Raw genomic sequence first — 11318 nt, 5'->3', positions numbered from 1 at the left:
TAGGTGGAAAAGCTGGGTAAGAAACAGACTTGATAGATGTCTTGGTTCTTCTGGATATATTAAACGTAACACCCGCCGGATCGAACTGGCGACCGTCAACATCCAGAGCCCGAACATCCGCTACCCTCTTGCATGAAATTAAACATAGCAAGGTAACCAACTTGGCCGATAAGTCCTTCAGGGAAATATCTTCATTCCTTGGCCATGAAGCCAGGAAGGATAGAACACAAGAAACATCCCAAGTGGTCAAATACCTAGGACGAGGAGGTCTGCTAAGTCGTGTACCCTTTAGCAACCGACAAACCAGAGAGATGCCGAAATCGCAGAGCGGTACACGTTGATGGTGCGGTAAGCCCTGCCCTCTTCAAATAGAGATGTGAGGAATTGGAGAACCGCAGTTAAAGGTGCTGAAGGGGGATCCAAGTCCCTAGCCAAGCACCAATTAGACCAAATTCCCCAGGCTGACCCATAAGCTTTTCTGGTTCCCGGAGCCCAAGACTCTGCCAAAAGCCGAGTAGTTGTCTCCAAAATTCCGTGGATTGTCCAAGGTCCCCGGAAATTCGCCATGCCACCAGTCGCAGTGAGCGGTCCTGAATCAAAGGATGGGGGTGACCTTCCGGATTCTGCAGAAGAAGAGGTGATTGTGGCAACAACCTGGGTTGGTCGATCGACATCTCCAACAACGGAGGGAACCATGGTTGTGACCGCCACAGTGGTGTGATGAGAACCAATTGAACCCTCTGGCGTCGTACCTGTAGCAAGGTGCGCGGTATCATGGAAAATGGTGGGAAAGCATACTGGGTGCCCCCAGTCCAATCCTGTGCGAACGCATCCACTGCCAACGCGTCTGGATCCGGCAGCCAGCTGAAATAACTCTGAAGTTGTGTGTTGAGTCTGGAGGCAAACAGGTCAATACAAAGTGGATCCCACATAGAAAATATAGAGTGGAACACCTCCGGATCCAATCTCCAATTGCTGGAATCCCACAGGTATCGTGAATTCCTATCGGCCACCGAATTGTGTAGCCCTGGTAAGTATTCCGCGTGGACTATAATATTCTTGAGCAGACAGTAATTCCAAAACTCCCGGGCCAAATCTGCTAGAGCCTTGGAGTGGGTACCTCCGAAGTGATTGACGTACCGCACTGCCGAAACATTGTCCATCCTGAGTTTGATACAGACGTTGACATGTTCTGTCGAAAACTTCGAACTGCAAAGGATCCCGCTAGAAGCTCCAGACAGTTGATATGAAGTCTGGCTTCCTCTGGAGACCATCTGCCTCCCGTAGTGACTCCTTTGCAATGAGCTCCCCATCCGTGTAGGCTGGCATCCAAATCGATTGTGAAATCCGGACGAGGCCCTACAATGGCCTTGCCATTCCATGCTTCCAGATTCCTGATCCACCAACGTAACTCGTCTCTGGAATCTGGACGAGATCCGCATAGGATGCCCCTTCGCGGAGGTGAGGTATTTTCAAACGCTGAAAAGCCCGGTAGTGGAGCGGAGCTGGAAAAGTCGCCTGGATGGACGAAGTTAACAACCCCACAAGTCTGGCAAGGAAACGCATCGAGATGGCTGGACGATTCAGAGCCCGAGTTAGTTCCTTCCGAATTGCACGGATCTTGGAAGACGGAAGACTGAGCATCTCCTTTTCCGCGTCTACCACGAACCCGAGAAACTCCATCCTGTGGGATGGCACCATCCATGACTTCTCGTTGTTTATGAGAAAACCCAGATCCGAAAGGAAAGAGATCGACAATCGTAGGTGGGATAGCAGAGTTTGACGATCCTGGGCCATGATAAGAATGTCGTCCAGGTAAATGATAAGTCTCACCCCTTGTGTGCGAAGCCATGTCACCACTGGACGCAGCAATTTGGTGAAACACCATGGAGCCGACGAGAGCCCAAAAGGAAGACACGTGAAGCGCCACTTCTGCTTTTTCCAATAAAACTGCAGAAGGTCTCGAGATTGCTCTGCCATGGGAACCGTGAGGTAGGCGTCTTGCAGGTCCAACTTCACCATCCAATCGTTCTGCAACAGCAAGTCTCGAAGGAGATGAATTCCTTCCATCTTGAAGTGGCTGTAACGTACCAAAACGTTTAGAGATTTTAGGTTGATTACCGGACGGAAACTGCCTCCTTTCTTTTGAACCAGGAATATGTTGCTGACATAACCTGGGGATCCGTCCTTGGCCGGTTCTATGGCGCCTTTTTTCCACAGAGTGGTCAATTCATTGTCTATCAACAGTTGGTCCTGTTGGGAAAACATAATAGGAGAGGGGAGAACCGACTGATACGGGAAAACCACCAACTCTATTTCGTAACCCTGAACACAATGCAGGATCCATGAGTCTGCAGTGAGGTTTATCCAAGCGTTGAAAAAATGATGGAGACGTCCGCCTACCTGAAGCGGGGAAGAAGGGGTGGTTAGTTGAGTACTCACCATATGGACGTCTATGAGCCCTTCCTGATCCTCTGGAACGCCAAGGTCTGGCTCGTGAAGGGAAGAAAGGTGAGGGTTGCTTGAACTCCCGGGTTGGAGGGAGCGGAGCAAAGGAGCCTTTGGAAGTTCGTGAGGAACTGAAAGTGTTGCGGCCGGCCAGACGGCCCCTGTATCTGCCGGCCCTGGTGGAAACCCGGTTCTCAAACACTCTTTTCATAGACGATTGGGCTTTATCTAACGCAGTGAAAGCACCAACAAATTGCCCAAGCTCTTTTATGAAGGAATCTCCAAATAAGAGACCCTGAGCATCTTTACCCGCCTCTGTCAAGGCGAGATTGGCCAGTTTGGGTTCCAGCTTTAGAAGGATGGCCTTACGTCTTTCTATGCAGAAGGAAGTGTTGACATTCCCTGCTATGCAAATTGCCCTCTGGATCCACCCCAAGAGAGTATCTGGGTCTACTGCTTCACCCTTCTCTTTGGCATTAGCCGCCAATTCGAATAATTTTGTCAATGGACCAAATACATCCAAGTGTTTATCCTGACAGGATTTAAGGGCAGACTCCAAGCCCTTCCTAGGGTTCCACCCAGATTTGGCCAAATACTGGACCATTTTAGGGTCCACAGAAGGAGTCTCACAAACTTTGTTAGGAACAATGGGGCGAGGACATTCAGCCCTAAGTTTATTTCTGGCAGATTTAGTGAGAGGGCGTCTGACCCATTTCTCAAGGTACTGGGCAATATGAGCCGGTGTTACCCATTCTGATGATCGTGGATGATGGAGATCCTCTGGGTCAAAAAGAGATTCGCCCTAGGGATCCAAAATACCTGCCGTGGTCGGGGAGGAATGAGAGACCTGTCGGTCCTCTTGTTTGGAAGAACCTGGTTCTGAGGAATCAAAAGCTTCCTCATCCAACTCCTCATCTGATCCTGAGGAAACCCCCGATGGTAAGACCTCCTCAGCGGAGTCAAGCTCCGAATCCGAATCCTCGGGGAGTGTCTTTGTGCACTTCCACCGCCGCGCCCGTTCTGCCCGGCGCGGATAAGCTCTTTTGCGTAGCCACGCTATCCTGGGCGGCATGTACATCGTCATGTCTAACAGTTCCGGAGTTCGGAGGATTAATGTGCCTCTGTTTGGCTAAAGCCTTTCTAGGTACTGTAGCTTCAGGAGAAACTGAAGTACCTGAGTGAGGTGGGATATTCGAGACATTAAATGATTTCTGATGACAGGTATTGATGGCTTGTGCAATTGAATGTGACAGGGTAGATGTCATGGAGCCCATGGCAGCTAAAATGGCCTCTGAGACTGACTTTTGAAAATCATTATGAAGCCCTGATGCTGTAGAGGGATCACCACTCTCATTACCAACAGGCAGTATTTGCTCTGAATCCAAATCCCCTTGATCAGAGGGGAACACTTTCTCTGCCTGAGAAGGCATGTCAGTAGTGTGTTTACGCATGGTAAAACAGCAGAGAAATAAGTAACTGACACTAAACAGCCCAATAGACAGAAGTCCGAATTTGGATAGAGGGAAAATATGTTTCCCTACGAAAGAATACCAGGTTGGGAGCTTACCCCTGCCTGGAACACGAGTAACAGAAAAAACGCTGCCTAAAATAAAGAAAAACGAATGGCGGGAAGACCGAGAGGACGACTGTGACTGGAAGCTGTGCGTAGTTTAAACGCGCCGAAAACTGTGGAGAATCGGCGGCCTCGCGCGTGCGCAGTAGGTGACTGATAGAGAGCAGTAAAAGGACGCGAGAGAAAGACACAGGTTAGGATGAGCCAACTAAACACCAAGCTGAGGGAAAAGTAAGGCCGGACATACCGCGATAACTAAAAGAGTACATAACGGAACCGCACAATAAAACCAAGCAGGTAAAAAATGAAAATAACCGCAAAACGAAGGGAAACAGAAGAATAAGGGGAAACATAATCCAAGCAAAAAATTATATCAATAAGAAATACCAAAGGACCACAAATAAAATCACATAGGAAAGTAGATACACTTCTGTAAAAGGCAAGAAATATATATATATATACACTGGATGGTACTTATCTGATCCAGTGAGCAGCAAAGAAAGAGGACGGCTTCCGGGAGGAGACTAGAGTTATAGTGAATGCTGTGTAGGGATTGGCTGTTGGGGCCTCATGTTCATTTTTTGTTTACCTCTATTCATTTTGTCTTGCTGCTATATGTTCCAGTAAAGAAAGAGTTAAGCAATAGGAGCCTCCGTGTCTTGTCATAAAATCAGGGTACAAGCCAGGTCACAACAGAAGTCAAAATAATGCAAGGTATAGACTGGTACAAGTACAGACTAGAGACCATACAAAGGCATAGCTGACCTGTCTCTGAGTGTTTAAACAGCCTTCTTATTAGTTATCTCTGCTAAATGGCACTAAGTGGCAACTAGTAAGTCATGTGATCAGACCCTAACAGAATAAACCTCTATGGTAACGGGAGTGGTTCAATAGGTGAATTCTTATATTCTTAAATGTAGTGTGTTGCCTGTTGGCTGTACGTGCAACCTTGACACTAAGACATTAATATTCAGAAAATGTGAATTTAATTAGATAAGCCTGGTTCTTTTTTGATTTTCAAAATATTTAAACAAAACTATTTTTCTATCAAAGATATGTATGCAAGTTGTATTCACTAATATGTGAGTTGTTTGCAAAGCATGCAGTTTGAAATATTATTTGTTTCATGTGAAACCATTCAATTCAATGAAAACTTGCACTTCCAGGATTCAAAGAATGAAAACAATTGAGGGACTTGCCCATACAGAAATGATTTGCAAAGCCTCATTTTGACCAAAGGAAAAGGCTGCCAAGAAAAAAAAGCTAACAATAAACAATGCAAAAATGTAAATAAATACAGGTAATTTATCTTCGTTTGGCAGCAGTTTGAAAAATGACCCTGCCTGCATGGAAGCATGTAGCCACTACTGTAGCCCTCAAAAAAACAAAACAAAGGTGAAAGCTTGATGCAAAAAAATATGCAGCCAAAAAACAAAAAGGATCAAATCTTTGGCTGTGGTAGCTGATTGTAAAATGGTCATCAGTTGCACAGGAGAGTATATATTTATGTGCACCAGCAGCCCCAGGTTTTGGAAGCTACATTGCTTCCTCTATTTGTATGTATGTATGAGAAGTAGACATGCATACACTCAATCTATCAGAGATATTAATATCAAATACAAAGATTGTGTTATATATACACATATATAGTACTTTATTATATATACAAGTAATAATATATATATTTTTCTTTTTCTGATAACAGGAAACAATTATTAAACAGTGTTGGTCTCTTGCTATCCAAACTTTGGTATGTTGTGTTTACTATATCTGTTTTCACATTTTTATATCATCTTCTTTGCATTCTACCTGCATTATACTTGTTACTCTTATTTTGGTACATGTGATGTTATTCCATTTTTTATTACATGATAATCAGGTCCTCCTGAAGCATTTTAAGTCTCTACTCACAAATATTATGACAAGGTATATTTAAAAAATATTCATCACAAAGATGTTCCAAGACAACACATGAGAAATCTACATGTTCTAATGCAAAAAAGAATGCTTGGTCAACTAGTTTATTGTTATTCATGTAAATTATTCCATCATAGGGTACACAGATGCTTAAACGCAACTGTGATCTTGTCAAAGTGTTTCCTAGATTCATGATGGGTTTTATACCTTAAACGTTTTCTTTAAATGACATATGATAAATAATCATAATTATACCTGTAAATACATAAATGGAAATGAGTGACTAAAGCTTACTTTTCATGTAGAAATAAAAGTGGCAACGTGCACAATGCTTGAAAGACATACTATATGTAGTGCTGATTTACCTTGGGACATGTACATAGACACATGGAAAAACATGTCACCATGATAAACCAGCTTGATGAATAAGGCACAGAGCAACATAACCTACCACCACCACATTTTATAGTAAAAGTATTTATTTTTTTTAATTGTTTTTATGTAAGTTTTTCTCATGTATAAAAGAAAGTAGAAAAATACATAGATATAAATATACATAGTGTTAAGCAGAAAATGTACATGATTATAGATCTTTTTCCACAGATAACCAAAACACAAATACATAGAACACAACTGTCACCAGGAGAGAAGGGAGCAAGAGCTCGTATTATGCTTTCTTTCTTTAACCCCCTTTGTGACAATGGCTGATTTTATTTTTTGTTCCCTTCGTGACAATGGCTGTTTTAACATTTCTGCTCTGCTCGTGTTTAGCTGTAATTTTATTATTTCCCGTTTACTGAACCCACGCACGTTTTATGTTGTCATAGAAGGGCTTTCTTTAGATGTCATTGTTTTTATTGTATCATATTATTTACTATAAAAAAAAAGTATAAAATATGGTGAAAAATTTAGGAAAAAGGGCTTTTTCTAACTTTTACTTGAAAAATATTTTACTCATCTACAAAAGCTAATGAAAAAACCTGCTAAATAGATTTTACTATTTGTCCTGAATTTAGAAATGTTTTTATGTTTTTTTGCTTTCTTCTGCACGTTATTGGCCAATAAGTACAAGTAGCATTTGGCTATTTCAAAACAATTTTTTCCAAATCTGGGAATTCTTCCCCCCATGTGCTGTTTCGGGTATCTTTGAAGCTAGTGATGCCCGGATCATGAATGAATCATTCTTTTGATCCGATTCTTTTTAGTGATCCGGATGAATCGGTTCAGTAGAATGAACGATTCATTTGTAGCAGTTCAGTCTGTGAATCATGCAGTTGTAACCTGATCTTAGAGTGAGTCATCTGCATAGCACTCAGACACAGACTATGGGATCAGGTTACAGCTCATTAATTCACAGTGGAACGATGACTCATAGATTCAGAGAGTAGTTCAAAGATTCGAATCTTTCAAAGATTTGAATCTTACAGAAATCTGAATCTTACAGGAATTCAAGTCTTACAGAGATTCGAATAATTCAGAGAATAATCACTGACACCATACTTTTATAAATAAATACATTAATAATCTTCACTGCCCCCAGGATTTAGTTTCCCCTTAGTTTACCTCTAACTGCACAGAGAAGTTAACTTTAATAAATTAATCAACCCTAAGTCATCAGCATTAAATTAACCCTAAAGACCCCATTAACCATAATTGCCCCTAAATTAACCCTAAAGACCCCATTAACCATAACTGCCCCTAAATTAACCCTTAACACCCCATCAACCATAAGGGGCCCCTGATGACGATCGCGGTGTTTGTGTGCAGAAAGCGAACGTAGATCGCTTTCTGCACCCGTTTGAAGTCATGGCGGCCCTGGCACATCAATTGTCATTAACCCTTTGTTTTCAGGTAACATGCCCGGACCGTCAATTGTCATTAAGGGGTTAATACCCTCAGCAGCCCAGTATTCCGGTGCTGATTATGATGGCTCGGATACAGATTTTGTGATGGGAGAAGGTAACAACCCTCCGTTTTATAAACACACCCTGCTCGACCCATAGGGAGAACCCCTGTTTGATCCCGACAACCTCCAGCACCCTAGATCTGCGGAGTGGTTCCCTACCGAACATGTGGCCAAATTAGTGTGCATAAGCCTTTGGATGAGGCCATGCGGAGCAAATTGAGGGCGGAGTGCCCTAGACCCAGATGCAGTCTGTAAGACACCAGAGGTCGACCCCAAACTCAATCAGTTCCTGGGGAAGACGGGCTGGAAACCCAGGAAGGGTCTTGATTTTTCCCTCAGGAACTGCCAAGACAAAGTACTGGACGTGCTGGGCCCATGTACAAAAATGTTTGAAATGGTGGAGGAGACTATCTCCGGAGAGACACCAGTGGACCTTAGGTCCAATGGGCCATCTGCCTTATCGGCAATGCGTCCCGTATCACACTCCCAGGTTTGCAGCAACCTTTCCTTGGTCCCCAAGAAAGGGGGAGGTGTCTGGCCAATTATCAACCTGTGTCCGCTGAATGCCTTCATAGCGTATTAGCACTTCAAAATGGAGGGTATACATTACCTCTGGGATTTAATACGCCTAAGGGATTGGATGATCAAATTAGATACCCAAGACGCATACCTGACGATCCCTGTAACACGTATACATCAGGATTTCCTGCATTTCCAATGACACAGTCAAAAGTGGAGGTTTACATCCCTCCCATTCGGCCTATCCTCAGCTCCTTGGTGCTTCACTGTCAGGGTCCATCCAGGCTGCGGAGCTGCATATCTCTGATTTTCCCTGCCTTGCCTCAGTTCCCCTGTTTTGCTGTGGTCCACTCCTGGATTTCCGTATGCTCTGTCCTGAACCTCTGATTCCTTGATTCCAGTCTGCTCTTTGCTTCAGCTCCTGTTTCCTTTATAAGGTGTGTCCAACCCGTTTGTTCTGTTTGTCTCAGTCTGCAGTCTAAAGGTATGTCCTTCTCGGTTTTGTGTTTGGATTCAATGTTTAGTTTATCAGTACTTTCGTATGCAGGGCTTAGCGTTAGGACCCACCGTCATTGGAGTACTTTGGCGTAGTGATGGGCTAAGCATACTATGGCCATATGATGTGACGGAATATCCAATTGTTATAGTCCTAGGCTAGTTCCTGTATTCATGTTTGTCTATCTCTTATGTACCTCTGCCCTTCTTCCCTGAATCATCTGAGGATTTCGGTTCCTCTCTCCTCTCCCCATGTCCCAGTTAAGATATCCTATCCTTGCATAAAGAAGAAGCGTCCGAGGATTCCGGCTCCTCACTCCTTCCCCTGTGTTCCTTGCCTTGTTCCCTGTCCTTTGTTGTGCCCTGTATCATGTATGTCTTGTCTGGTTATGTTCCTTGCTCGGTCTCCCTGTTCCTTGCTCTGTCCTCCTTGCTCCTTGCGCTGTCCTCCTTGCTATGTTTCCATTATATACTTATATACTTATATACTGCTTAGCTTCCATACTCGCAGCCTCCTGCACATGATTCCAGTGCTATGTCTCATGCTATGTCTCATCCAGGGTGCCTGCAGGATATCTCCAAGTTCTGTTCTGTCATCATCCGCTGCTATGTCAGGATGCTGGTATGTGGCTGCTCAACCCTAGATGCCCACCTGGGAGAGTGCAGTCGCCCTGCATCAGGCCCTGTCCAACTCCACTACTGCGCAATACCTCCTGAATGCCACCTTTGGGCGCGCTGGGTCATTACAGTCGTCTGTATGGACCCAGTTCCTGACATATGGCCGCAGGCAAAAGGCCAGGAGTTTGCAGAATGGAGACTGCAGCGCTTTCAGTCCATCTGCTTCTGTGCTATGCTGGTTCCGGTGTTCTGTCACCTCTTCCTGCCTGTTATGATGCATACCTGTTTCTGGACCTGAGTCTGCAAGAGTCGGCTTCCTCATCCCTGTTCAGTGAACCTGATTCCTGTCCTGAGCCCCGGCCGAGGGATGTCCTGTCCTGAGCCCCGGCTCAGGGGTGTCCTGACCTGAGCCCCGGCCCAGGGGTGTCTTGTCCCTGTAACCTTTGTTCCTGATTGTGCACTGTTCCGGTCATCTGGTGGTCTCTTCTTCTGGTCTGCATGGGTTCCCTTACTATGAGAGTGCCTTCTCTTGAACCTGAAAGTTCACTAGAGACAGCTTCCTCATTTCCGTTCAGATATGCTGACTTCTGTTTCGGAGGAGGTTGGTCTGTTAAGCGGTAGTGCTGGTCACCAGCGGTCGCTCTTTAAGGTGGCTACGAGAAGTTCCACCAGGCCCTGTCCAACTCCACTACTGCACAATACCTCCTGAACTCCATCTTTGGGCGCTCTGGGTCTTTACAGTCGTCTGTATGGACCCAGTTCCTGACATTCACCAAGTTTCTTAAACCCATGGTGGGGTGCTTGCGCAGACAAGGGGTCTGTATTATCATCTACTTAGACGACTTACTGATTATGTCACAAGACGTGTCGTCATTGGATAAGGCATATCAGGGGGCACAGTGGCTTATCAGGGGGCACAGTGGAATCTGGCATATAAGAGGTATAAGGCATATATGGGGGCAGAGTGGCAAGCTGGGGGTCAGATGTGCATAACTGGGGGCAGTTTGGTAAATAAAAAAATTTAAACAAGGCTTTTTTTCTCAGTTTTTATTAAATATGAAAAATAGTTAACGTATGAATTAATATTTACTAATAACTTTGTATTAAAACCTAGTTTGAGAAACACCGTGTTTGGGTTCTTGTAGCTTTTATTATTATGTCAGTAAAATAAGAAGGTGAATAGAGAGAGGCCATTGCAATAAAGAGATGAAAGTGTAAATTGTACGTTTTTTTATTGCAATTTTTCTTCAATTTAAAATAATGTATTTTTTATCCGATTAATCGATTAATCGACAAAATAATCGGCCAACTAATCGATTATTAAAATAATCGTTAGTTGCAGCCCTACTATATATTATTCAGTTTAGACGGGGGTACTCAGGAATCCTACTGGTCACTTCCACCTTACTTTCCAGTTTATCTCAATCTTTTAGTAAATGGTCAAGGATTAAATTGGAATCTCTAGCTTATTTGACTTCTATTATATATATATATATATATATATTCTGATTGTTAACAGCAATCTCAGGCATACCCAGATTCCCGCATGTACTGGTTGGCTGGGCATGATAGGAGTGTGATTGCTGTCAACAATCATATATTGTGGCGGCAGTGATTAAAATATGTCACCAGGAACAGAGCCAGAGTGGGTCCATATCCCCCAGACTATGGGAGCAGACCACCAACATATTGTACCAGACTATCCAACCCTTCCGAGAACCAGAGGATGAGATAGACCGGGTCACAGGCGAGGTGTGTGAGCTGGAACACCAGCAAAGGCACTTAGAGTCTGTGCCCGCAGATTGGAGGGATGATTTCTCCCATCCCAACCTCAAAACGTAC

The 11318-nt window shown here is 44.1% G+C and overlaps 1 long non-coding RNA gene across 1 annotated transcript; it reads left to right on the top strand.

Annotated features, from left to right (window-relative positions):
• The first annotated feature begins 4700 nt into the window (after positions 1-4700).
• Positions 4701-5316, top strand: LOC128503578 (uncharacterized). The gene is made up of 2 exons (XR_008355260.1): positions 4701-4942; positions 5015-5316. It is a non-coding gene; the product is annotated as an uncharacterized LOC128503578 (long non-coding RNA).
• The last annotated feature ends 6002 nt before the right edge of the window (positions 5317-11318 follow it).

Source organism: Spea bombifrons, chromosome 8 (assembly GCF_027358695.1).
Source record: "Spea bombifrons isolate aSpeBom1 chromosome 8, aSpeBom1.2.pri, whole genome shotgun sequence".
NCBI lineage: Eukaryota > Metazoa > Chordata > Amphibia > Anura > Pelobatidae > Spea > Spea bombifrons.
This window is presented reverse-complemented; position numbering and strand designations above follow the sequence as displayed.